The 27500-nt window shown below is 39.7% G+C and overlaps 1 protein-coding gene across 2 annotated transcripts in view; it reads left to right on the plus strand.

Moving 5' to 3' along the window:
• si:ch211-180f4.1 (uncharacterized protein LOC100144405 homolog) overlaps positions 1-27500 on the plus strand; it is a 48725-nt gene that overhangs the window by 3361 nt on the left and 17864 nt on the right. The window contains exon 2 of one of the 2 annotated variants that reach the window (XM_027151319.2): positions 16831-17191. The gene's annotated coding sequence lies outside the window, so the exon portion shown is untranslated. Of the gene's footprint in view, positions 1-16830; positions 17192-20265; positions 20588-27500 lie in introns of those variants that run through there. The other variant, XM_047823125.1, reaches the window with a different exon arrangement.

A 27500-nucleotide genomic window follows, 5' to 3' on the forward strand; every position in this document is an offset into this window, starting at 1 on the left:
TTTTTGTGAGGAAAAAATCTCCGAACGTCAAACTTGTAAATAAAAACTAAAAATGTGGCAGCTGATACCTAATAGAGCTTGTGGTAAAAAGTGAATTAGTTTTGAATTGAAAAGCACTTATTTCCTGCGAAAACAGGAAACACTTTAATCAAAGTAGGCACAAACTTCAGGCACTAAACTAAGTCACAGATTTGCCTTATTGTCTGTAACACACAGCACAGTCCAGTGTTTAAATAAAAACCTGACAAAGGAACAAGACATATTAGACGACGTGGTTTTTTCCCCCCCACGGTATTTACGAGGGTGCGTCTTACAGTCCGGAAAATAAATCAGTGTGATTTAAGAGCTAAGGCACGGCACGTGTAAATGTTTCACTTGGCCTTTTGTGCACAGTACAAAGACGTACCGAAGCACAAGTCCCGAGAACTTCATCAACAAAATCGACTCATTTCTTAAATGAGGATCATTATTGTTTTTTTTTACTTTTTACTTTTTTCAGTTCTGTAGCGTCAGCCTCGTGAGCATCTCACTAGCTGTTGTGTTATTAACGCCATGCTAACTATTAGCTCAGAAAGCGATCGTCGTTGTCCTGTCATCTGTTTCTGATCCTGTGAAACAGGCAGTAAAATTTTACTCGAATGCCAAATCCGGTCTCTTGAGTAAATCAGCAGGATTAAAAAAAAAAAAAAAAAACAATTGTTTGAACAGCTTGTTTCACTTTGTTTGCACTTTTGTCTTCGTTTTGTTTGTTTGTTTGTTTCTGTGTAATTTAAACGAAAATTCCAACTGTTCGATTAAGTTGTCGAAGCAGTGCTGTTGTTTTGTGCCTCATCTGGAAGATCTACGTATATTTTACAGTGTGTGCTTCACGCTCCTGTATTCTGGGAACGTCATGTCTGAAACACGACACGACACAACACACCACGCCTCACTATCAGATTCATACCGATGCCAAGTCTCAGATGCAGGTTTGATTTCGTGCCTCGGTTTGCATAGACATTCATCATGAAATTCAGATTTTAGGATTTAGAAGCTTATGAAACCTGACAGGATGTCGCTTTCGAGTTGGGCTCGGATTGCAGACGCGTTGTTTCATTCTGGACTGAACCATAGCGAGCTCTTCAATTTTATCTTATTTTTTTTTTATTTAGTACTGTTAATGTACACTGAAACCTTTACCAGACTCGTTACTGATGAAGTGATAAAAGCCATTTCACACTTAAATTATTCCCCCCTACCACCACCACCACCATTACAGCACTTTGTTGGTTTGCGTTCAGAAGGTCGTTTGGGCAAGTAATACGACTGCAATATTTGATTTGCCACTGTGATCGTTAATGATTTTGTCCTCATCGATGGTGCGTTTAATATTTTAGATAAAACACGAATGCATGAACTGCGGTATGTTTACAGGAAGCTGAAAAAAAAACCTATGTGTTTTACAGCAAGTTGAACGTGGACCTTCTGCACATCTTCTTGTAAAGTTCTGCATTCCTTTTAAAATGGCTTAAAAAGCTTGTTCCCTTCCCCACCCATCGATACACGGACGCCATGCTGTGTACCCAGTACTCCAAAATCAGCCTTTTATTCCATCCCTCGATTTGGTGTAAAGAAGAAAAGCCATACTTCTTACCATTGTGGTGTAAGTCGGAGTTTTATATAGAAATCTGTTAGACTGTACATCTTCATGACTGGACAAAGTTCTTTATGCATGATTTTGCTTCTGATTGCAACTTTTCTCGGAATGAGGAAAAGTTTTTCAGAAGGCGATCGAAGCGTCTTTGTTTTGTATCGTTTTGACCTAATTGTGAAATTTCAGTGGAAGAGTAATTAGTGAGGTTTTTTTTGGGGGGGGGGGAGGTTACCAGAGCTGTTAAGGACTAATTGTAAATTTTGCTGAAGCTTTGTAAATGCTAATTTGCTCTGCTGTTGCTTGTGTTTAAACCAGCTGCCTCTATGTTCTCATAAGATCTGCATTTCTGAAGATTTCAATTCCGACTCTGATCCAGTCACACCTGATCCAGCCGATTGAGTATTTTGCTGGATTTATTGAGACCAACACACTGGTCAGGATAATTAGACACCATCCAGCTGTTCAAGCAGGTCAAACACCGTCCAGATGTTCAAGATGATCAAACAGATGTTCAAGCTGATCAAACACGGTTCAGCTGGTCAAGCTGATCAAACAGCTGTTCAAGCAGGTCAAACACCATCCAGCTGTTCAAGCTAATCAAACAGCTGTTTAGGCTGGTCAAATGAACTCCAGATGTTCAGGCTGGTCAAACACCATCGAGCTGTTCAAGCTAATCAAACAGCTGTTCAGGCTGGTCAAATGACCTCCAGATGTTCAGGCTGGTCAAACACCATCCAGCTGTTCAAGCTAATCAAACAGCTGTTCAGGCTGGTCAAACACTTATCCAGATGTTCAAGCTGAACAAACACTATCCAGCTCTTCAAGCTGATCAATCTGGTCAAACACTGTCCGGCTGTTTTAGCTGGTCAAACACCGTCCAGCTGTTCAAGCTGATCAAACAGCTGTTCAAGCAGGTCCAGCTGACTGACAAATCAAATGTCATCCAGCCAATCAAACTGATTGTATGTCTGATTATGTTGATCAAACTGCATCCATTTGAGCTTGTCAGGCTACATTGAGCTAATTGATTCAGGCGAACTGCGACCAACCAATCAAGGGAATCAAACACTGTCCAGCTGATCAGATCTCATCCATCTGTTAGAGATGTTTACATTTTGTCGAGCTGATCAAGCTTATTAGACTTGATACAGTTGATGGAGTCGAGCAATTCAGTGAAATTACCTCCAGCAGATGAAGCTGTTCTTTGTTCAGCCAAATCCTGTGCCGCAAGTCGGTCCAGCTGTTTGAGCTGCCGCAAGTCGGTCCAGCTGTTTGAGCTGCCGCAAGTCGGTCCAGCTGTTTGAGCTGCCGCAAGTCAGTCCAGCTGTTTGAGCTGCCGCAAGTCGGTCCAGCTGTTTGTGCTGCCGAAAGTCGGTCCAGCTGTTTGTGCTGCCGAAAGTCGGTCCAGCTGTTTGTGCTGCCGAAAGTCGGTCCAGCTGTTTGTGCTGCCGAAAGTCGGTCCAGCTGTTTGTGCTGCCGAAAGTCGGTCCAGCTGTTTGTGCTGCCGAAAGTCGGTCCAGCTGTTTGAGCAGCTCATTTTGTTCTGTTAATGGAGCCAGTCGAACTGTGTCCAGCTGATCAAACCTTACACATCTGTTCAAGATAATAAAATCTTCTGATCAGCTTATTGTGCTGATCAAGCTTCATCCAGATGATGATGTAATTCCTGTCCTGCGACTTCAGATACATAAAGTTTAGAGGCAAATACAGAAGCTGCCACGATTGCACAATGCGGACAGCTGTAGCTCCTCGGTTCAAACGTTGTGCTGATTGGATGACGTGAGATCTGATAAAAGGCAGTTAACTCGGTTGTATCTTCTTTTATCTGGAAGTGTCTTTGGATCAGCAGAGCAGGTGGTGATAAATAACCGAGAGCTGGAGCTGAAACCTTCAGTGCAGATATCTCTCCATGGGCAAGGTCAGAGATCCTGTAGCTAAAACTAATACAATCAATGCTGTACATCTCGAAGCTCTGATGACTGTTTAAGTGCTTATTGTTGTACCCTTGAGCACCATGTGAAAAAGAGCCAGGCCTTAATATTGAATGTTGTCTTTTTAAAAAAAAAAAAAAAAGGGAAAAAAAAACGACTGAGGTGGTCTTCAACGATTACCATCATGATGAAACATCAAATCAGCACTTTACCGTTATTACGTTCAAGTTCCATGATTAGATCCGTTCTTGCTTTTTCAAAATGGATATTAAAAGATTTCGTTAACTGATTGTATGGTAGGAAATGTACAAAAATATTAGTCTATTATAGGACGATATTTTCCCCCCCGTTTTTATTTTTATTTTATTTTATTTTTTAAACTTGAACCAAAATTGTGTATAAATTGTATTTGTGCAAGTTTTAATTGTGCAAAATTGTTACCAGCATGCGCTTAATGTTGTTGTACTTTCAAATTTTATGCAAGTGGGCACACATCTTCTACACACACACACACACACACACACACACACACACACACACAAAAAGCCATTTATTGAACAGTTGATGTACATGTTGAAACAGGCAGTCCTGCAGGTCTGGGACCGTTTTTTTTGTATGGAAAGGAAAGAGTCAGGTTGTTTGTATCCAATTTTTAAATACCAGCAAAGATTCGTATGAACTCAAACTTTGCCATTTGTTGTGAGGAGTTACTGCTGATCAAATGTCCGTAGGTGAGGATAAGCGTAGACTTCTTTGCTTTTGGATATTGCTCGGAGTTTGTTCTCTTTTTTTCTTTTTTTTTTCTTTGAGGTATCAAAATCAAATTGTGGGTGGCTCAAAACTGTTAAAGCTTTTTATATACATCTATACATCTATATATATATATAAAAAAAAGTCTTTTACAAGTTCCTGAAGCATCCTGTACTTTGCGCTGTTGTCAGGTGTGTCTCTGAACTTGATTTTTTTTTTTTCCCCCCCTCTTTAAACTGTTCTGCTATTAAATGGTTTAGTATCGATTAACGTGCTGGGACGTCTTTGTGTTTCGAGGAGAAAAAAACAAAAACAAAAATAGTGTCTGAATTTTCTGTAGTACTTAGTCCTGACTGAATGTGGGACATGGATTTCAGATCTCTTTCTTGGCCTCCCTTTCCCAGATGAGACCCTCTCTCTGGGAGTTTATTTATCAAAAGGGACCAAGGGGCCTTTATTTTTCAGAACGGTCCAAATACGATACTATATTTACTGGAAAGAGACGAGATTATTTTTAATCTGCACATTCTACTTGGTTTGTGTGTATGTTATGGATATTAATCATGTTTTCTAAAGAAATATGGAGCAAATATATTGAAAAGAAAAGGAAATAAAATACTATTTTGTTCTTTATGTGGTTGTTGTTGTTGTTGTTGTTGTTTTTTTAGTACGTGCGAGATCCTGTATTTGTTTAGAATAAAAATCCCTTCCGAGTGGGCTTGAGTGAAGAGGGTGTGAATATCTGTGCCCTCTACATGTGTGTGTGTCTGTTCAGGAAGCTTAGACTTAAAGCAAAGGGTCTTGTTCTGATTGGACACGAGCAGTCGTGTCAGTTTTTGAGAAACTTCGTCGACGTCTTCGAGACTCATCCAGACCTTTCATCCTGAAGAAAGATCCTGATCCTGATCCTGCTATTTAGCTCTTCATTTTTTCTTATTGTGGTGAAGGTTTAACATGTCAGAGATTAGAAGGGAAAATATTCCGTACATGTTGGTTTTATTGTGTATGTATAACACTTAACAACACCGACACTCCAAAGTCATGCAAATCGGAGGCGAAAGTTACGAGGAAAAACTCGGATCTTAAAACTTTTGGCTGCCGCCAGATGATAGTTTTTCTTATGTTGCAGTGAGGAGCAGGAAGGCTTAAGGGTCACGGGCCCAACAGGGGCAGCATGGTGCTTGCTGCTGGTGCTTGCATGCCAACATGACCATCATCCAAGAGCTTTAACCACTTGTGCCACCACATGAGGACAACATGAACCACACAAAAAAGCAAAACCTTTAGAACGTCACTCCATATACTTCAAATTAGCCTCATTCATTCATTTTCTTATCGAACTTCTCGGGTCACGGGGAGCCTGTGCCTATCTCAGGCATCATCGGGGCATCGAGGCAGGATACACTATGGATGGAGTGCCAACCTATCACAGGGCACACACACTCTCACACACACACACACTACGAACAATTTTCCAGAGCTGCCAATCAACCTACCATGCATGTCTTTGGACCGGGAGAAGGAAACCGGAGTACCCGGAGGAAACCCCCGAGGCACAGGGAGAACATGCAGAGGTGGAGGCGGGAATCGAACCCCTCCCCGAGTTGTTATACTCCATTTAGATTTCTTTCATTTGACCTTTCAAGCAGGAACAAACTTTATAACTTGGTGTTATATACAACACAATATGTAAAGACACCTACCAGGATATGACATCTTACTCAGCTCATCAGGAAGCCAGGACAGAATAAAAGCCTGTATTACAATAGTATAAGCATTCTTAACATTTATAAAAGTAGAAATGCAATAAATAATTGAACACCACTTACATATCTTCATGTTTACACATTGTGTATTGTAACTCATACAACCTTTACTTCATTGCTCTTATGTTGATTGAGATCTTCAGCAAAAAAATTCATAGGGAAAAAAAAAATCATATGGGAGACGGGGCAAAAGGCAGGGGACATCCTTGACGAGGTGTCAACCCATTACAGGGCACGATTACACACATTCAAACACTAAAGAGAATTTAGAGGTCTTTGGACTGGGAGGAAACCGGAGAACCCTGAAGGAAACAACTGAAGCATAGGCACAACATGCAAACTCCACACTCACAAGGCAGGGGTGGGAATTTTACCCCGACCCGGGAAGATACGTGTGTATACATGTGTAATGAAACCCCGAAATGAAATGCATCAGATGTATTAAGAGGGCACCTCAGTCGTGGTATTGCCGGCCCGAGACTCGAACCCACAACCTTATGGTTAGGAGTCAAACTCTCTAACCATTAGGCCACTACCTTCTGGTGTGGAATCGTCTCCATGGTGAACACAGAACAGACCCAACCCCAGCACATGGACTATCTAATAAATGAATGATGTGATAGCAAATGGCAGCTGGGAGCATGTCATCGTGTAGTGCCGTAATTTTAAAAAAAAAAACACGATAAAATAGCAGTTCTTCTTCTTCTGTGCCCTATAAAATTGCGGAATAGAAGATACACACTGCAAATCCACTTCCCTGAAGGAGTCTCCGTTTGGTGTGTGATCCATCCTCGGGAGCTGCTTGCCTCTGGGGTGTGAGACGGGGAGATTTTAATTAAAGCAGCGCCACAGTAAGACTTTAATACAGCGCTCTGATTAACAAAAGCCCACGACACTTCAGCAAACTCGCCTGTTATTCCACTGGAAGTTAAAGTGTGTGTGTGTGTGTGTGTGTGTGTGTGTGTGTGTGTGTGTGTGTGTGTGTGTGTGTGTGAGAGAGAGAGAAGTAGGATGATGAAAGACTGCGTCTGTCGTGTTTGTGGCGAATGTTGCGGTTGAGGGAGAGAGAGAGGGAGAGAGAGAGTGGGGGGGGAGTGAGACCGAGAGAGAGAGAGACTGAGATATAGAGACAGAGAGAGAGAGAGAGAGAGAGAGAGAGAGAGAGAGAGAGAGAGAGAGACTGAGATATACTGTAGAGAGAGAGAGTGACTGAGAGAGAGAGACGGAGATATAGAGACAGAGATATAGAGAGAGATAGATAGATAGAGAGAGAGACAGAGATATATATATAGAGAGAGACGGAGATGTAGAGACAGAGATAGAGAGAGACAGAGAGAGAGAGAGAGACTGAGATATACTGTAGAGAGAGAGAGACGGAGATATAGAGACAGAGATAGAGAGAGAGAGAGAGAGAGAGAGAGAGACTGAGATATACTGTAGAGAGAGAGAGAGTGACTGAGAGAGAGAGACGGAGATATAGAGACAGAGATACAGAGAGAGATAGATAGATAGATAGATAGATAGAGAGAGAGACAGAGAGAGAGAGACAGAGATATATATAGAGAGAGCGACGGAGAGAGAGAGACGGAGATATAGAGATAGAGAGAGAGAGAGAGAGAGATAGAGAGAGAGAGACAGAGAGAGAGAGAGAGAAGGGTGTTTATGCAGCACATAACTGATGAATCCAGCAGCCCAAACTTTTAGCCGTCCCTTTAAGAATAAACGCCGTTCCTCTATTAGGTTTCAGTTCTGTTAGACTTGCACAGGCTCCTCTCCTAATTTGCATACATTTACAGCCATTCTTTATTGCGTGTGCTGTTTATCACATCCTCATGTTTATATCCAGTGATAAATATTCCACCTCTGTCTCCTGTGTGTTTTCTGATTCCGCTCCGTTGTAAACGAGGTCTTCGTCTGCATTTCTAACATGTTTACATTTTCTCCCAGGAGACATGGAGCATGCAGGCAAGTCCTGTTTAACCAGAAAAAAGGAGATGATATGTATATCAGCCATGTATTTGGAGAACATAATCTATAGAATAATGTATTAGCTATGTGCAGAACGTATTTAGACACAAAACAAAAATGACATGATTCATTTCACCACTGATTCATTTCCTGTTATATTTTACTTATACCACGAAACACTAGAACGTAAATTAAAAAGCGACGTCCGCCCTCTTCCTCATACGTGATCTGATCTGATTTACAGGTACAATTAGCTAGTGTTGCTTTGATTGACAGCGGAAACACCGTATGCTTCTCCATGTCCATCCTGAACAACACCCACCATCTTCATTACAGATTGTTCAGCAGACAGAGGAGTGTGTTCAGTGTCAGACTGCTGTCTCTGTCACACACTACTACAAGACTGAGGAAGTCTTTTGTCCCCCTGACCGTTAGACTGTACAGCTCTCAGGTACGGCAGGGTGGAGACATACACTGAGGTGTGACTTAGTACAGTGTTTCATCTGTACTTACTTGTCTTTACTTGCTGCTACCCCCTCCCTCCCTCCTCCCATCCATCCCTCCCTCCATCCATTCATTAAACCATCCATGCATTTATCCATCCCTCCCTCACTCTCCCTATCTCTCTCCCTCCATCCCTCCATTCATACATCCCTCTCTCTCTTTCCCTCCATCCATCCATCCATCCCTCCCTCTCCATATCTCTCCCTCCCTCCCTCCCTCCATCCATCCATTTCTCTCTCTTTCCCTCCATCCATCCATCCATCCCTCCATGTCTCTCTCCCTCCATCCATCCATCCCTCCATCCCTCTCTCTCTTTCCCTCCATCCATCCATCCATCCATCCATCCCCCCCTCTCTCTCCTACCACCCATTCATCTATCTATCGATCCATCACTCTCTCCCTCCATCCATCCATCCCAACTTCCTTAAGTCCCTTCCTCTACTCACTCACTCACTCACTCACTCACTCACTCTTTAGGAGCTTTCTTGGACTCCTGTTGTGGATGACTGTGGCATCGTATTTGAAGTATACAGATCTCCAGATAATAAAAGTTTTGTTACTTTACCTATTGTTACATTTCATGTCATGCAACATCCGTGAAACGAGTTTGTTCCTGTTATAATGTTATTGTAAGCAAAGTGCAGGGACACACACAGCAGAGGCAGATCTCAAACCTCTGACCTCAGAAGACAAACATGCTCACCAAAAACCACCCATCATCAGTGCGTTGTACTGTAGCTGTGTAACATCAAACTGCAATCACTGTCTAATTATAGTCTTCGTCAAGGATGTGGCTGTAAACAAAGGCCTGAAATTATCGTTTTTCAGCTTAATCATGTTGATCTGTTAAATATTTGTGATTAAATAGAACAGACTTAAAGACAATCCAATATGAATGAAAAGTGACACCGTCTCCGTGTCGCATTCCACATGTTCCTCTCGGTGCAATTGCTTTTCTGTCCAGGATGGAATATATTAATATGATGAACTCACGTCTTTAGCTGAGTTTTAATGAATTTACAGACATCGTTATCTTTAATAATTATTTTGCAAAAGCTTAAAAAAACAATTCAATTCCTGTAACAATTCAATCAGCTCACATGGAGCTTTACAGCCCGAGCTGACCTCTGGGTTTGGCTGAGAAACACACCGGGTAGATTAAAGTACAGATTAAACTCGTATCTTTGTGTCATTTTCCTGTCTGAAACTTGTGGGATGTGGTGATAGTGTGATTGAGGGCTCGTGATATGTAGCGTAACTGATCGGGATGCAGATGGCACATTAGAGATTGGTGTATTCACAGGTCACTGATCTGTATTTTAACCGAACGGACGCTGTGTTGTGATGCACGTTGCGGCTTTAATTGCTGTTAACCTGCCGGCCGACTGATGACGATCCTGCTCACGGCTCATTACCTGCCTATTGGCTCTCTGTTTATGGTACCACCTGTGAGAGATTAAGCTGCTTCTCCTTACTCGCATATAAGACACAGCAACATATGCTGCTTCTTCTGTAGTCTGGTGCCAAGCCCAGATTTGCACATTAGATATCATACTGCATTTACATATATTTGTACACTGAACCCATTAAAATTCATAGCGTGCTTACAGAAGTCACATCTTTGTGCCATTGTATGTTTGGAGCTTTGGATAGTGCTAATATTGTAGATGTTAATTACACAACCTCCGAGCTAACGAGTCCAAAAACTCAATATGTTGTGGATATGAATTTTGGAACTGTACTTCATGACCTCTTTAAGCCTAGAGTTAATTATCGGGTCAAGAAAGAGCGTCAAAAGGCGCTTAAGACTACAATGTAGTGACTTTTTCACATCTTTATGCTTTATCACCAATATTAACATGATCAGTTATCTACAGTATGTTTAGGTTGCCGTAGCCATAATAGTGTATTTAAATTGATTTATTTTATGTGCATCACTCACTTTAAAATGAAACAACTGGTTAAAAAAACTATAAAAACTACTGTGGGGAAAAAAAGTCCTGAAACTTACATAAAAAGTTGGAAAATTTTCACCTTTTTTCTGGGTACGCTTTGGAAACGATGACCTTCTAGTTCTATGTATTTCTGATGAAGGAAAATGTTCCACTCCACAATAAAGGCAGTTTTCACACTGGATCATACAAAATACACTAAATGTTACTATACATCATAGACACATAGTTTACACTCACTTTGCTTTTGTTTGCGAAAATATTTCCGATTATTAAGAATTTAGGTTGTTTAATGATATCGGGTTTTTAAGCCAGAGCAATGTTGTGTGTAAAAATTATGACCTTAGCAACCTTTATTAACTTTTTTTCCTGTTCTCAGAAGGGGCAGCAGGATTCCTGCCCCAATTGTCTTCTATTAGTGTAAATTGCAATTCCAACTTTGACCACTAGGTGGAACAGAAAGATAGAATAATACTAATGTGACTTTAAACGGATCTGTGAGTAACATTTCTAAATTGTTAAATAAATAAATTCCACTGTTTTCTATGGAGAAATTACGCTTTACATTTTTCTTCAAGCCAACATTTGTAACCACAGGATGTTGCTATCTTTTCCTAGTCGCTTTCATGTCAAACAAACTGAACCAGGAATAATTTAGATGAGGATGAGGGCTAATTACTGAAAGTCGTCAAAACCTAACAAGCTACACGAGCCACGCTCATGTTAAGGATTGAGGCCAAAGCAGAAGACCTTTCTCTCTTAAGTCCGTATGGAAATCTAGTTAGTCGGCAAGCCGGTTTAAAACCTTCTCTAACGAGCACGTCTGTCCTTCCTGCCATAATTAGACTCTTGCTTTTGAACAGGTCATGGAAAAGCCTACGAATACAGAGTTAATTAACGCCAATCTCCTTTAGTTTGGGCGGCTGGTTCCTGCGAGGTGAAGCAGAAGGTGTGCTGTGGATAGTCGCCGACCTTCTCACAGAGAGAGAGAGAGAGAGAGAGAGAGAGAGAGAGAGAGAGAGAGAGAGAGAGAGAGAAAGAAATCTCAGAGGAGATGTGCTGAGCCAGTCTTTTTCATTGCATGCTGTAGCTCATATTCATAATTGAACCTAGGCCTCAAAATAGCTCTGCATTGCCCTCGGTGTGAATCAGGATCCTGACTCTTTCTCCACCTTCTTTTTTTTTCCGTCTCCCTTTTCCCCCCCTCTTTTCTCTGTCACTCCACCAGCGCATTGTCCTTTACCTCGTGCTGAATCCCAGTGACCTATTTTATCAAAGTCACGCCCTAACGAGCTGGTGGGAGCAGACGGCCCATGGCGCGGTGACACTCATTAGGAGTTATGGCTTCATCTGTGCCTCATAACCACAGCGAGCGTTTCTCTGCTCGTTCCTCTGCTCGTTTCTCTGTCGTTCTGCTTATCTCATCTCTCCTGAATTACTACAGCATGTTCAAACACACTATAAGACAAGATACGGTGATGGTGGTGTCTATACATTTATGGCATGTTCGTTTAACTTTAGTGACACAGTGCAGTAAATAGAAGGTTCATCCAACAGTATAGCGGATGTTTACACAGTAAAATGTCTCACTATGACTCGGACCAACCGGAGAGAGTCCTGATTATTTATTAGTCAAAGACACAAAAGGGATTTGATAGCAGTAGAATATACAAATGTAATCAGGAACTAATTTTACTCAGCTCTACCTTTGAGTCAATAAAAGGATTTTGTTTGTGGTCAACTTTCAATCCTGTTTTTATATCGTATGATGGTACAAATGCTTGTTTTGACTCTTATTTGTAAAGGTCAAAGATTACATACAGGGTCTAAGCTGAGCTCATGAGCTCGTCATCGTCTCTGCACTCACAGTGAGCTCATTCAGCTGTGTTTTATTAACTGTAACATCACCAGTTCAGGGTTCAGATCATTTTGTACTGTAAGGATTATATTCGAGACCGGATCTGATGCTACGTGAGCGTTCCGATATGCTCGTGGTTTTTTTTTTCTGTTTGAAAATGAAAGGATGCTGGGAAATTGTTTAAGTGCATGAACACATCATCATCATCATCATCTAAGCTGCTCTTCTGACTCAGTGCTTCTTCCATTTAGGTTGGATCAATACATCTGATCCTTTACATCTCTGTAACCGCAGGAGGAGAACAAGCCACGTCACACTGACATGACAGTGTCTACAGTTTTAAAGATAAAGATGACAAAGAATTACTTCTTTAAAAAGTTCATTTATTAATAAATCTTTTTTTATTTATTTTGATTTAGATTAATTTAATGATTAATAAATATGTATTATATAATAATTATTATATAATACTAATTATTATTATTGTTGTTTGTTGAAATATTTGTTGTTATTTTTATTAATATTAATACAAATATTTACTTATTGTTAATTCCTTAATTGATTTATATATATATATTTTCCTGGTCACAAAAAAAGGAACCCATTTTAGAGTAAATAAAATTTCTAGGACCTCCTTATAGCCACAAAATTTCACAAAGTTTAATTTTAAAAACTGGACAATTACAGATGATAAATCTAATTTATTCGGACCTTTATATCTTTTATTTCTGGAGTTTTATTTCCAAACTGTTTAACCTTTTAACATCACTTGTGAGTTTTGTATATATTGAGTTTTAGATGAACGTCTTTATAAAAATCATTTGAAGATATATCTCTTGGATAAACAAGGATAAGTCGAGTGAAAAGTGAATGAATTGGAAAAGAATCCTTTTTTTTTTCTAGAAGAATCACTTGTTAAACTTTGGCATACTTGAAAAGACTGAAATGGAGATTGTGTAGAAGAATAACACACTTTCCTGACACCCACAGTGAAATAAATAATGCAGAAAAACGTAGGGTTTCATCACACAACCCACTCTAAAGATCTTTTTTTTAAGAACATGATTCTTTAAACTTTTTTTTTTTTTTTTTTTAACAATTATTCTATTCTAATAACATGAACAAAATCATTTATTTCCCTCGCAAAGATCCACATAATGATAGAATTTATAGTGCGGTTTATAGTGTTTTTAGTTTTGTATGTCACCAACAAACTCCATGAATCAAAAGGAATTTATATTCAGCCCAAATGTGAAGACACGTGACTGTGTGTGCTGGAGTGTGAGAGGCAGAGTGAGAGGCAGTGTGAGAGGCAGTGTGAGAGGCAGTGTGATCTCCACAGGTCTTTTTTGTTACATAATTATGAAGCGTAATGAATCCTGGCTGGGTTTCTCGACACAGAGCCTCCAACGTTGGCTCTTCTGTCTCCTATCACACACATTTCTGAGACACGGTGCATACAGAATCTGCTGAAAAGATCCAGGTGATGAACTCTAAATAGCGAGCAAATACAGTAAAGCGGACACTTTTTTTTAGACGAATTTGCCCCATCAATGTATTGCAGAAAAAAGGGGCGGTGTTTTTAAGAGATAAAAATCTAAACCAACACAAAAGGTTTAATATTACTATATACAAACCTCAATATAATACACATGTTCAAGATTAATATTAGACTTATATTTAAATGTGTTTGTGTTTATCCCTAATGAACAAGTCTGAGGCACTTGTGGTGAGGAAAAACTCCCTTAGATGGAAGAGGAAGAAACCTTGAGAGGAACCAGACTCAAAAATGAACCTCGTCCTCATTTGGGTGACACTGTATGGTGTGATCATAAACTGTTATAAACACCAGAGGGTGTTATAATGAATAATGTCCTTGCTACAGTCAGCAGTCAGATACAGTCTGATAATTGACAACATGACATAACGACATGACATAAGGAATCAAACACTCAGGGACATGCCAAAAAAAAGAAAAAAAAAAAAGATGATGATGATGATGATGATGATGATGATGATGATGGTGTGATGCAAAGTACAGTGAAGTTGATTATTTTGTCCTGAAGTGCTTCATGCCTATTATACCAAAACAATGACTTTTTAAACTCATATTTTTTTTATCCATTTATAGTTACATTTAGTTACAAAAACAAACAAACTCTCTCCCCCCCCCCCATGTTACCTCTTACTAGCTAACTCTATCCCTGACTGCTATAAAGCACTGTAACACTGGAGACTCCTTCCCTAAATTATGTAAATTACATAAATATCTCCTTACAAAAATAAACATACAAAGAAATAAATAAACAAACAACTTCAACATGTCAAAATGTATACATTATTCTTCAGTGAACAACTGGACACAAACCCTTGAGAATATGAGATTAATATACTGTACGTAAGCCTGACATTTGAATCATTGCATCATCATCATCTTCATCATCATCATCATTAAAGCTCTAGTTCTGACTAATCAGATTTGAGAATTTAACAACACCGAACGCTAACAGTGATGTTTATGTGGACAAGTGATTTATTAACTTTTATATACATCAATACCAATGACGTCCTTCTTTCTGCTGAACTCAGAGACATGCACATGTTTAGATTTTTGGCATTAAATCTTTACCCACTCTAAGCTCCTCTAATCAACATACTGTATGTTGGCTTAATGAATGGGCTGTGATTTGCAAACACTTCGATGTTATGGTGTTTAATCTTTTTTTATACTCATGAGATTTAGGTTTACGCTCCACACACACACACACACACACACACACACACACACACACACACAGACACACACATGGATTCTCACCTCCTGCACCACTGCTACACAGGATTATTATATCCTGCTACAGAATAGTGTTATTAGGCCTGAGGAAAGCTTTTTTTTTTTTGCTTCACACTTTAATTGCTGCTTTATTCTTTTTTTGCTTAATATGCTGAGATAATTAAAGGCAGAAAATCTCACCCGCTGGTCTTCACAGTTTGAAGCTCTTCCCTTCTCCCACATGTGACTCACATTTGATTCATCTCATTATGGGCTTGATCATTAGCGGATCAGTGGGATCAGGTGTGTTTGCAGTAGGGAAATGTTCCCACTCTGCAGGGCCTCCGGGGTCTCCGGGACTAGAGCCGAGAAGTTTGGGTTTAAAACTGAAGATTTTAAAGAACTTCATTGAGTTACAGTGACAAATGGTACATTTTTGCTCCTGGAAAAAAACAAAAAGATGCGTGATTAATTTTGTTACCTGGTCGAATGTGTGAACTAAATTTGCCTAGATGTCTATAAGGAAGATCGTAGACATTTGAAATGAATAGGATTTTTAAACAGTGAAGAATCTGAAGGTTCTACAGACCGTTATGAACTTAAGATGAGTTAATCACCTGACTATCCCGTTAATCCAGCTTAGTACTATATGCCATAGAAGGAAGACAAAAATACACCTTCTTATTTACCTCAGTAATAATCCAAAATTCACATTTTATTGGTCACATGTACAATAATGCAGTGAATATGAATAGAATTATACAGAATAGGGTCAAAAGGGGGATTTGAAAATAAAATAAAATATAAATTTTTATAAAAGTACATTTGACCAGATGAAAAATAAACAAATAAAAATGCAGCATTTAAAAACAATACAGTGACAATATACAGTGATAATAATAATAATAATAATAATAATAATAATAATAATAACAACAACAACAATAATAATAATAATTATTATTAAAATAATATAATAGTATCTATATAAAAATATAATAATAGTTATAATAATAATAACAATAAAAGTACTTATTATTGTTATTATTATTATTATTATTATTGTAATTATAATTATATTTTTAAATACTATTAAATAATGAATAATAACAATATATATTCCTGTTATTATTATTATTATTATTATTATTATTATTATTATTATTATTATTATTATTATTATTATTATTTACACCAAGACTCTTGGTTTGAATGTTTGTATGCTGTGATGAACTGGTGTATTCCTGCCTCGTGTCCAGTAACCCCTAGCATAGACTTCAGATGTTCGGTGGCCCTAAAAAGTCAGTGAAAGTTGGTCCTTAAGGTCCAGTTACTGTAAAGTTGAAAAATGTCAGCTAAGCATGTCCCCTGAATGGCATCACACCAGCAACCCATTTTTTTTTTTAGATTATTCCAGAGAGTCTAATAGAATATAATGCTTTTGAATCATTGTGATTATGACATAAGTTTGTGTAACGAGGCTAATGTTTAGTTTTCCCATCAGTGGTGATGTCATAAATAAATAAATAAATAAATAAATAAATAAATAAATAAATAAATAAATAAATAAATAATCAGGAGAGGTTTTTTGCTGGAGGATGACCTACTGATAAGTGTGTGTGTGTGTGTGTGTGTGTGTGTGTGTGTGTGTGTGTGTGTGTGTGTGTGTGTGTGTGTTGTGTGTTTTTGCCGCAGGAGCGCCCGACCTGAGATCAGGACCATTACATCATCGCTCTGAGATAAAACCCAGGCCCGCCTCCTGAAACGTGATTGAAGGAGACAAGCCAGTACAGAGAGCTGATTGGTAAATGAGTACCTCTAAATGGCGAGAGGGGGCGGAGCTTTAAAGGCGCGTAGGGCGCTTCAAATACGGCTGTAGTGAAGACCCACAGAGAAGAGCCGGAGATTTCACATCGGGCTTGTGCTAATACCGTGGTGCTCGTGCTGACAGAGCTTTAACAGGACCGACATACAAAGAAGAAGAAGAAAAAAAAAAAAAATCCAGCGCGCCTCCATCTGCTTGAAGGCAGGGACTGTAGAGAGAGGAGCATCCGAGGTAAGGGCGGCACTTTCATCTCTGTTCATTTCCATATACGCAATCACACACACACACACACACACACACACACACACACACACACACACACACACACACACACACACACACACACACACACACACACACACACATAATGAAAGTTTCGACCTAAGCAATTTCTTCGATGGACATCCTAGAATCTATAAAGGGGTCTAAAAATAGAATATAACCTTCAATAGGCAAAAGAAAACAACACACTTTCAGACTGAATGAAGGAGCTATATAATAAATAGGTTAGGCGAGGATTTATCCATCTGACCCACTTCATAAAAATAAAAAATGGAGTCTCTTGAGGTCCCATCAGAGGATTGTTTGGTTTACAGGAACGTTGCGATGGAAACGGTTGCTCAGATTGCAGCAGGATGAGTTTATTAGCGTGAAGATGATCCTGGTTAATCAGGACCTTAATGGTATTTATATTTATTTGGCAATTCTATTCTTGTTCTCATGGTGCAGAAACATTTCATTTCAAGTCATTTTATCTCATCTTATCTTATCTATCTTATCTTATCGTATCCTAAGCTACTTTTAATTTGAGAACTTTCAGTACTTACAGGTTATTTTAATAGCATCACGTTAAGTCTTAAAATGAACGGTGGAAATATATATATTTTTTTGTGCTGTTGGTTCACAAAGTGGGGTTTGTGATCAGGATTATTCAGTTACAGTGGTGGGCGTAACAAACGAATCATTCTCGGAATGAATTTTTATACACTGTCAGAAGAAAAAAAGATGCTATGATCATGTACTGTACCTGTCTTTCAAGCTTTACTGTATCTTTTTCCTGGAAATGTGAACTTTGTACTCTTGTCCAATTAAAGCTAAATAAAGGTACAAGAGTCGTCCCTACGGTCCAGGTACACACCTTAAATCAACATGTTAAATCGATCAAAAATGACGTAAATATATTTAAAAAATGTTTATGAAATGAATGTGAATCGGAGCTGAGGTGATGAGGGTAAACGATTTGGACATTAATTGTCTTTCTGGCTAAAAAACATTTAAGACAAATGCATAAGAACCTTTTTTAATTTCTTAAAGAGTCTTTAAGGATGAGTTAGGTCTCTGACCGGTTATATTAGATTATAACAGGAGTCACGTTATATAAGGATAGTTGCATGAGGCTCTCTCTCTCTCTCTCTCTCTCTCTCTCTCTCTCTCTCTCTCTCTCTCTCTCTCTCTTTATTTATTTATTGCTTTATGCTTCTTTGCCTACCAACAAAATCAGGGAGAGTCCTAACTAGTGTCCATATTATATAGATACCATCATGTCATATAATGGACATTTGTGACTGTGACATGGTTCAGCTTGTAGTGTAATATCTGTAGGGAGATCTAGAGATCCCTGTTGTGATCGATCACAGGTATAAGATTCATACATATCTTTTATTAGAAATCTGAAAGCACCAAGATTGTGTCAGTATTCCTAATCATATTTCATATTAATGCATACTGTAGTTATACACCGAGCAACAGATTTACTTGAATCCAAGAAACCGATGAAAAGGCTTACTTAAATTTGAGTTGTTAGAGATCACCACGTGTCATAAAACACAGCAGGCATCCTGACAAAATGCACCGAAATGCTACTTCTTTTGGCTGCGCTGAATAGAACGGCTGACACCCCGGAGTAAACGACAGCAGCATGGGCGTCTGAGTGATCAGCCCTATCAGTTTTGGCTCTGTGAGTTATAACGAATGGATTGGATTCAATGTGACCTTTGTGAAGAGGCTGTGGCTGTGTGTGTGTGTGTGTGTGTGTGTGTGTGTGTGTGTGTGTGTGTGTGTGTGTGTGTGTGTGTGTGGTTTTAATTTGTAGCGTGTTGTCGAGCCTCTTTCTCTAATGTGTAAGCTCGATGTAGGACGATTAATCATCAAAACTGATTGGATTTATAGATATCAACCTGCACACTTCCTGAATACGAGGCTGTGAATGAATATTCACAGTGTGTAATCATTCCATCATTTAAAAATAATTGAATAGTGTTTGCTCTTTGCCTTTGCTGGATTAGAGCTTTGAGTTATTGCATCCCTGACTATATAATTATCCTCCCACCCAGATCAGTCTAATCTGTATTTTCCAGTGAAAAGTGAATTTACTCCAAATTAGAGCTGTTGTTTGTGCTTAACAAAGTTGCAGAACAAATTTTATCCTTTTTTTACAAGTACATTTTCAATCGGCGTAAACAAATAAATGAGTTTTTCTGGCTGGGAATCTGATCTAAAATGAGTCAGGACTTTCAATCAGGCTTTCGGTACGAGACGTGTGTTATTCCTTCTGTTGATAACCTTACACTGAATTTTAGATGATTATGTGAACAAGCAATCGAGGCTTCTCAGAAAGCAGAAATAGGTTTGATGTCACTGTTTACTTTTAGAAACACTCGATTCTCCTTCAGTTTCTTTGATTCTTACATTAAAGGTGTTAAAGCTGGTAACGCCAATTTCCTACCTCTCCTGAGCGAAAACCCTGAGCTCAAATAACTGCTAATTTGAAATAAAACTTGAATCATTAGCTTGCAGTAAGCACCATGTTCCCCCAATGTTTAAAGGAAAGCAGTGATTTTAACAGCTAGATAAATAAATTCATTCATTCATTCATTCATTTTCTACCGCATATCCGAACTTCTCGGGTCACGGGGAGCCTGTGCCTATCTCAGGCGTCATCGGGCATCGAGGCAGGATACACCCTGGACGGAGTGCCAACCCATCGCAGGGCACACACACACTCTCATTCACTCACACACTCACACACTACGGACATGTCTTTGGACCGGGGGAGGAAACCGGAGTACCCGGAGGAAACCCCCGAGGCACGGGGAGAACATGCAAACTCCACACACACACACACAAGGCGGAGGCGGGAATCGAACCCCCAACCCTGGAGGTGTGAGGTAAACATGCTAACCGCTAAGCCACCGTGTCCCCCGATAAATAAATTGACAGTTGTAAATAAAAGCACGTATAGCTACGAGTCCTTCTTCTCAATCGTTAATTGCGTAATTAGGAACGTGTCTTGTAGGTCATGTGATACAACATCGCAACATGCTGATCGGTCAGAGTGAATAAGGAGGAAAAAGGATGTGCTGTTTTATGAAAATGCCGATCTTTAATCAAATTGCAATGCGCTTTTAATGCGATTTTCTTCTGCTCAGCCTTACGGTACAGCATGTTTTGAATACGTAACAGAAATTCGGTGGAGTAAAAAGACCGGGTAGAAGGTGGAATCTGATTAATGGCTGCTTGTCACCATAATGTCTGTCAGCCATCTAAGATGAATGCACACATCAGGTATTCATTTCTAGCTGTACCACTGAGGCAGGGTAATTCACCGAGGACAAAGACGACACAAACGTGAGTTTGTTTTTAAACGTTACCGCTATGTAAGGACATAACAACATGTCCTCTTAGACACTCCTGGGCTCTTAAATATACTGTCGTTTAAAACAAATTAAATTGTAGTTCCGTTAGATTTCCGTGACTTACCCTACAGGCTTTGTTCCTCATATTAGGATGTTTATGCCAGAATTTACAACCCATTAGCGTTGTTCCCTTTTTTGTCTTAAACCATTAAATGCCTCATTTACACCATTTATCACTAATTAGATCTAGCTGTTTCACTTTGAAAGTGCATACAAATCGAGTCTTGCGTGCAGAGTGATATTTTGAGGCTTTTTTTAAGGGTTGATTGTTTAAGAGAGCTGAAATAAAGCAGCAGAAAGAGAAACGATAACACTAAACAGACATACGGACAACAGAAGGTCCTGATCATGTCTTTTAATGCTCATACGTATTTGATTAGTTTTATCATGACTTTAGTCTTAGATAAGCAGAAAAAAGAAAGCTGACTAGCCTAGCTAACTACTGTAGCTAGCTCTTACACTAACACAGCCTAGCCTGGGTGTCTTAGCCAAAGCTAATCACTGAAACAAAATGTATTATTTTTTATATTTATTATAAAGCTATTTATAAATATATTTATATTTGATATATTTCCTGTCACACAACGAGCCACCTTCGAGGGATGGTGAATTCTCACACCTGCTTCCTCTGAAACATGTGAAACCAGACACATCCAGAGGAAAGCCCTATTCTTCCTCTTCCACATAAACCACATGGTTCAATTATTTTTAAAGGATATAAGATATGTACTAAAGGTACAAAACATGTGACCTTCACGGTAGCATGTTAGCAACAAGGAAAATAGATACTGTTATTGAGAGGTCACTGCTATGGCTGTGTGTGTGTGTGTGTGTGTGTGTGTGTGTGTGTGTGTGTGTGTGTGTGTGTGTGTGTGTGTGTGTGTGTGTGTGTGTGTGTGTTGTATTGTCGTGAAATATGTATCAGCCAGCATTTTTTTGATAACGGCTATAGCTTACCAAACTCAAGTCTTACAAAAGTATGTCCCCTCCTTCTCCTCAACCTACTGCATGTGTGTTTTTGTGTGTGTGTGTGTGTGTGTGTGTGTGTGTGTGTGTGTGTGTGTGTGTGTGTGTGTGTGCGTGCGTGCGTGCGTGCGTGCGTGCGTGCGTGCGTGTGCGAACGTAAATCTGATTATTACGACTGACTCTCCTCGATGCAGTTTCTCGCTTGCTCAGATCCCAACCACATTAAGTCTTGCAGTAATCCACCCTCATATTTATCATCTCTGCTGTAGCAGCACCGTGGCCTGATTTCATTCACTGCAGGTTTGAGGTGTGTGCCGTGCATGTGGTTGTCAGGAACACAGATTACAAGCGCACATACATCAGAAAGCAGCATTTCGGAGTTGGAGTGACAGGAGGAAACCACAGGAGAATTTAAAGACATATAAAAATGCATCACACACACACACACACACACACACACACACATACTCAGCATGCAGACTGAAATGGGTTGTGTGTGCATGTTCGGGGGTTTCAGATACCTTTAAATATTACACCTGGATTCTGATTATGTAAAAAATCTAGCTTCGTATTCGTCAGCATTTAAATAATAAACAGACATATTATTTTATACCAGAAGAGATCGAAGCAAAGAAAATCCTGATTTATTGTATACCTCTTTAGAGATGTTTTTTTTTTTAATGTAGACTGATTATTAAAGGTGGGGTGTACGTTGTTTGAAAGCTAATGTAGACATTTAAAATCATCAAAACAAACACGCCCCTAACCCAAACAGGTCCCACCCCGTATCGATAGCTCCGCCCACACATACATACGTAACCCAGGCAACTAAGGAAAGAAATGTGTCTTTATCATATCATATAAGGGAAGAACAATACGATTGTAGATAAACAAACAAGCAAAAATGACACACAAGCATAATCATGTAAAGGACAAAGGCATATATTAGTTCTGTGTAACAAAGCAAAACCAACGTTACTCACCTATCGAGATGGAAAAAAGTGCCCTGGCGGTCCATCTCAGGCCTTCCTGCTCCTTCAGTTCTCTCCAGCGCTGGAAAGCTGATCCTATATTAACCCGTCCTGCTTCTTGCCTTATCGTAAGCTTTTTGTTTTTATTCGCCATGTCAGTGTTTCAATTGCTTTCGGCTAATGTCACACATGCGCCCTGAACACTCTCTCCGGCACATATTGACAAGACCCGCCTCTTTCTGCTCATTGGCTACACGATTGTTTGTTTGTCGGCCCGACTCGGTTTTCTGAAGCATTTCTCAAACAATGTACACCCCACCTTTAAGATTTCCTGGCAACCGTAATATAACTCTGGGCAAGTACATTTGAGTTAGATAATGAATTTAGGATTTGTTCAGCTTGCAAATATGAATGCTAGTACTGAGGAGCCTTTAAGGTACCAATAAACAAAGTCACCACTTACAAACAAGTCTCAAGGAGATCAGTTAACTAATTAGGAGCCAGGAGAAGAGTCTTGCTTGTGCTTTGAAGGGGGTTCAGTCAAGCCAAGCTCGATACCTATTGAAACAGATGTTGGCCAGTATTATTGGGTATCATTCATTCATTCATTTTCTACCGCTTATCCGAACTTCCTGTGTCTATCTCAGGCGTCATTGGGCATCAAGGCAGGATACACCGTCTCATATACACCACTCTCATTCACTCACACACTCACACACTACGGGCAATTTTCCAGAGATGCCAATCAACCTACCATGCATGTCTTTGGACCGGGGGAGGAAACCGGAGTACCCGGAGGAAACCCCCGAGGCACGGGGAGAACATGCAAACTCCACACACACAAGGCGGAGGCGGGAATCGAACCCCCAACCCTGGAGGTGTGAGGTGAACGTGCTAACCACTAAGCCACCGTGCCCCCCTTATTATTAGGTATGTGTCGGGAAAATGTTGTTGGTTTTTTTCCAAATCCAAACAATTGAGCGTGTTTTTGTTGTGTCCGTGTTCGGTATCGAATGTCTTTGTCACAACTCACTCAAAAGTGATGGTTAAAATGAAGTCCATATGAAAGTAGACAGTCAGGACTTTAAGAATTTGTAGTTTTTTCATATATTGTTTTTATAGAGCCTACTAGGTCGCAAAACAATAAATCAGAAACGGTTATTTTTTTTAAAACAAATATTTTTTCTCATTTACACAACAGTGTACTTGAATATGATCGACACGGAGACACAAAAGGTGTCGGATAATCACCTAAATTCACCTTTTCTGATGGAAATACACAGCTAGGGGAAGATGAAGGAAGTCCAGGACGGATGGATGGATGGATGGATGGAAAGAAAGTACAAAAAGGAAGAAAATTACAGGAAGGAAATTACAGGAAGGAAGTATTTCTGAAGGAAGTATTAATGAATAGGGGGTAGAGATAGAGAAGAGAAAGGGAAGAAGGTGTAAAAAATAAGAACTAAAGAGAGAGGAAAAAAGAAATAATGGCATAATGTAGAACAAGCCCAAAAAAGGAAAAGAAAGAAATACGTGCATTTATGGGGAAGTTCCAAAAAAAAAAAAAAAAGTAAAAGTAATAAAAAAAAGTAATGATGATAATAAAATAATATATATTTTTAGAAATACTCCCTTTGTTTATACTGAAGACGAACAGGTACAGTGCAAAGGTAAAAAGGGTTCAATCGAATGTGGGCAGCTCCAAGAAGCCCGTGGAGGAAACTCAACAGTGCTGTAACTTGATGCATTATTCAGACTGATCAATCGTGGAGGAAAATGGTAGAATCCTCCAGGTTGTTGTACAGAGACAGACTACAAGATAGATTTGTACCATAACTAAGCATCAGACAACTGTCAGAAGGTCTGATGAGTCAGTGTGTTCTCCAGCGGAGATCAAGGAGATCAAGATCTTGTGTTTCCAGCAATATAAAGCAGCTCGGTCTTTCTTTAGGGAAGTCGGATTTAGGTGACAAGCTGCCTTCCAAAATGAGCTTTCTGGCAGACATGATGATATCATGTCATCATGTGTCAACCTGGAAAAGAGGACTTGTGTGTCATCCACATAACGGTGGTAGGAGAAATTATGTGGAAATGTTACATCACCTGGAGAACAGGTGTATGGCAAAAAGGGGCCCAAGCATGTCTGCAGGGACCAGATGTTTAAGCCAAAAGGCCAAAAGAGTGTGTGTGTGTGTGTGTGTGTGTGTGTGTGTGTGTGTGTGTGTGTGTGTGTGTGTGTGTGTGTGGTGTGTTTTTTCCAGAGAAAAAAACTCTTATACTGTCAGTCATTTTCAAAAACCCAACTTTCAAAAACTCAGTAACTCAAAATAGACAGTTGTTTCAATTTTCTGTGCACTTCATAGAAAATGTATTATTTGTGGTTTAAGTATAAAAAAAGTGCCACCAAAAGTAGCAACGTAACGTAGCGGTGTCACAGCAATAAACTCCTAAACTGCACCCACTGTGCAGAGAAACCGAGATTTTAGAGCGAGTCCAGAGGGAGGAGGTTTTGAGATCCAACCTAGATTTTTGGGGCGTTGCATCCAGACACAAAAGAGACGGGAACCTTAATAAGTCTTAAAATAGACAACCGATATTTTGAGAAAGTGAACTCCGAGGTAATCGCGCGTTCATACACGTGACATCCCGTGAGACGTCGACGCCGTGATGACGCTGGTTGCGATGTTGCAGCGTTTTAAACCTTTTGTTGCTCCACTTCTTTCCTTCTGCACAAGTTACATACTGTAAGTAGTGAAACTTTTGATGAACACACACAGATTGTCCATATAGTGCCATACAATCACTGAAGTGGCTCACTCTTTAAACCACATTAATTCCCCAGTGGAAGTGTTTATGAAGGGCACAGGGCAATATTGACTTGCTAATGCTGTTCGGTTGCTAAGAGCCTTGCGTAACGTCCGTGATGATTCAGTGTGAAATGACCTGCCTCGAGTGAGTTACTTAGACGCCCGGCTTCTTCACGCTTGGTTTGAGTGGCGTGGAGGATGTTGTCAGTACTCGCAGTAATACGCTGAAGAGCTTCATTATGGAGAGGCTCGATTGGAGAGGATGGGCTAAACGAACTTCAGAGACTCTGCCGAGAGAGAGAGAGAGAGAGAGAGAGAGAGAGAGAGAGAGAGAGAGAGAGAGAAAGTGTTCTATCGCTACAGTCATGAAAGAGCTGCGGTTGTGTCCTTGAACAAGTCTCACTCCCCACCAGAGACAGGCTTTTTTCTTCCATCTCCTGAATCTCCCTGCTTTCTCTCCTACACCATGTACATTGCCTTATCTCTCTTTCCGGATCCGTCTTTTCTCCTGCTTCTCTGTATTTTCTCTCTCTACCGTATTCTCTTTCTCTATCGGTCCGATCAGAAATTATTTCCTACTTCCGCAGGGGTCGGGCGATACACAGGAAGCGTGAGGAAGTAGGAAAGGAGAGAAAATTTGAGTGAGAGCCAGAGATAAAGTTCGGTCCATCGGTAGATGTTTCTTTAGAACCAGCCTTCTTGTAATATCTGTTTTTTACGTTAAATGTTTTTTTTTTTGTTAACTCAAACAAGATAAACAAGATAACACTAAAGATGCACTTTCAATGTATTTCACTAGCTTAAAGGTGCGGTGCACGATGTTTGAAAGCCAATGTTGACATTTGAAATCACCAAAACAAACACGCCCCTAACCCGAATGGGTGTCAGCCCTGTTTTGATAGCTCCGCCCACACATACAGTACATACGTAACCCGGGCAACTATTATGGTGGAACCTGCTGGGGCAGCTGGCCCAGGGGATAGTTTTTATCAATAAATGAACACAGTGAGTAATACTATGGTAATATGGTAATGTTTTTGTAGTACTGTGTGTTGTACCGTGAAAGGTTTAGCTCCATTTCACGCGGAAGTCGACGTTCAACACCTAGAACCCGAGGCAGAGGTAACGGCAGGTATCCGCCATGACAGTGTTATAATCGCTTTCTGCTAATGTCAGACATGCACACTGAACACTCTCTCCACTGCATATTGTCAAGACATGCCCCTTTCTGCTCATTGGCTACACGTTTGTTTTGTTAGTCGGCCCTACTCAGTTTTCCGAAGCATTTTTGAAACATCGTGCACCCCACCTTTAAGATTTGTCTCTTGGTGAGAAACAGCTGTTAAAATTTTCTAATTTTGCTTAAACGTTTGCTTGTTTTTAGGTTCTAATTCAATTATTTATTTATTTGTTTGTTTGTTTGTTTTTTAAAAAATATATATACATAAAATATTGAATATATACAATATATAAAACATATAGACTTAATATATTTGCTCAATATTTATTTGTAGCTCTGAGGAAAAATGTTGATTTCTTGGTATTGTTCTTATCAAATTTAATCTAAACAGCTTTCTAACGGCTAGACGGAAGGATGCGGAGCGAGCGTTTAAATGACGTAGTATGAACGTAAACCAGTTCCGGTATGAAATCTCACGAGGATGTTGGTGCTGATTTGATCTACAGTAGAACTACAGCGTTACATTCAGGTGATTAAAGCATGTATGTTAGAACAGAGCAGTGGTAACGTGTGTGTTATAAAACACCAGGCTTGGATTCACAGCTCAGGTGTGAGCTCGTGTTTGATTTTATTCAGAAAACACCCGATCCATTCATGCTGGATGTATGAAAACGGATTTTATGAATGTGACTCAATTCCTTCACCTGGAACCGACGTATGTATCAACAGATGAATTAAGTGAGCTGTTGAAGCTATTTAGTATCAGAATAATCAGTGGAATATTTCACGTTGCTTTCCTGTCTAATAGTCAGCCGACTCATTGGTTTACTGTACATCAGCTGGAAGAGAAAAGATGACATGATGAGACGCTGAGATTTCGTGCATGTGTGTATTTTATAAGAAATCTGAAAGAAGTCATGC

The sequence above is a fragment of the Tachysurus fulvidraco genome, chromosome 14 (genome assembly GCF_022655615.1).
Source record: "Tachysurus fulvidraco isolate hzauxx_2018 chromosome 14, HZAU_PFXX_2.0, whole genome shotgun sequence".
Taxonomy (NCBI): domain Eukaryota; kingdom Metazoa; phylum Chordata; class Actinopteri; order Siluriformes; family Bagridae; genus Tachysurus; species Tachysurus fulvidraco.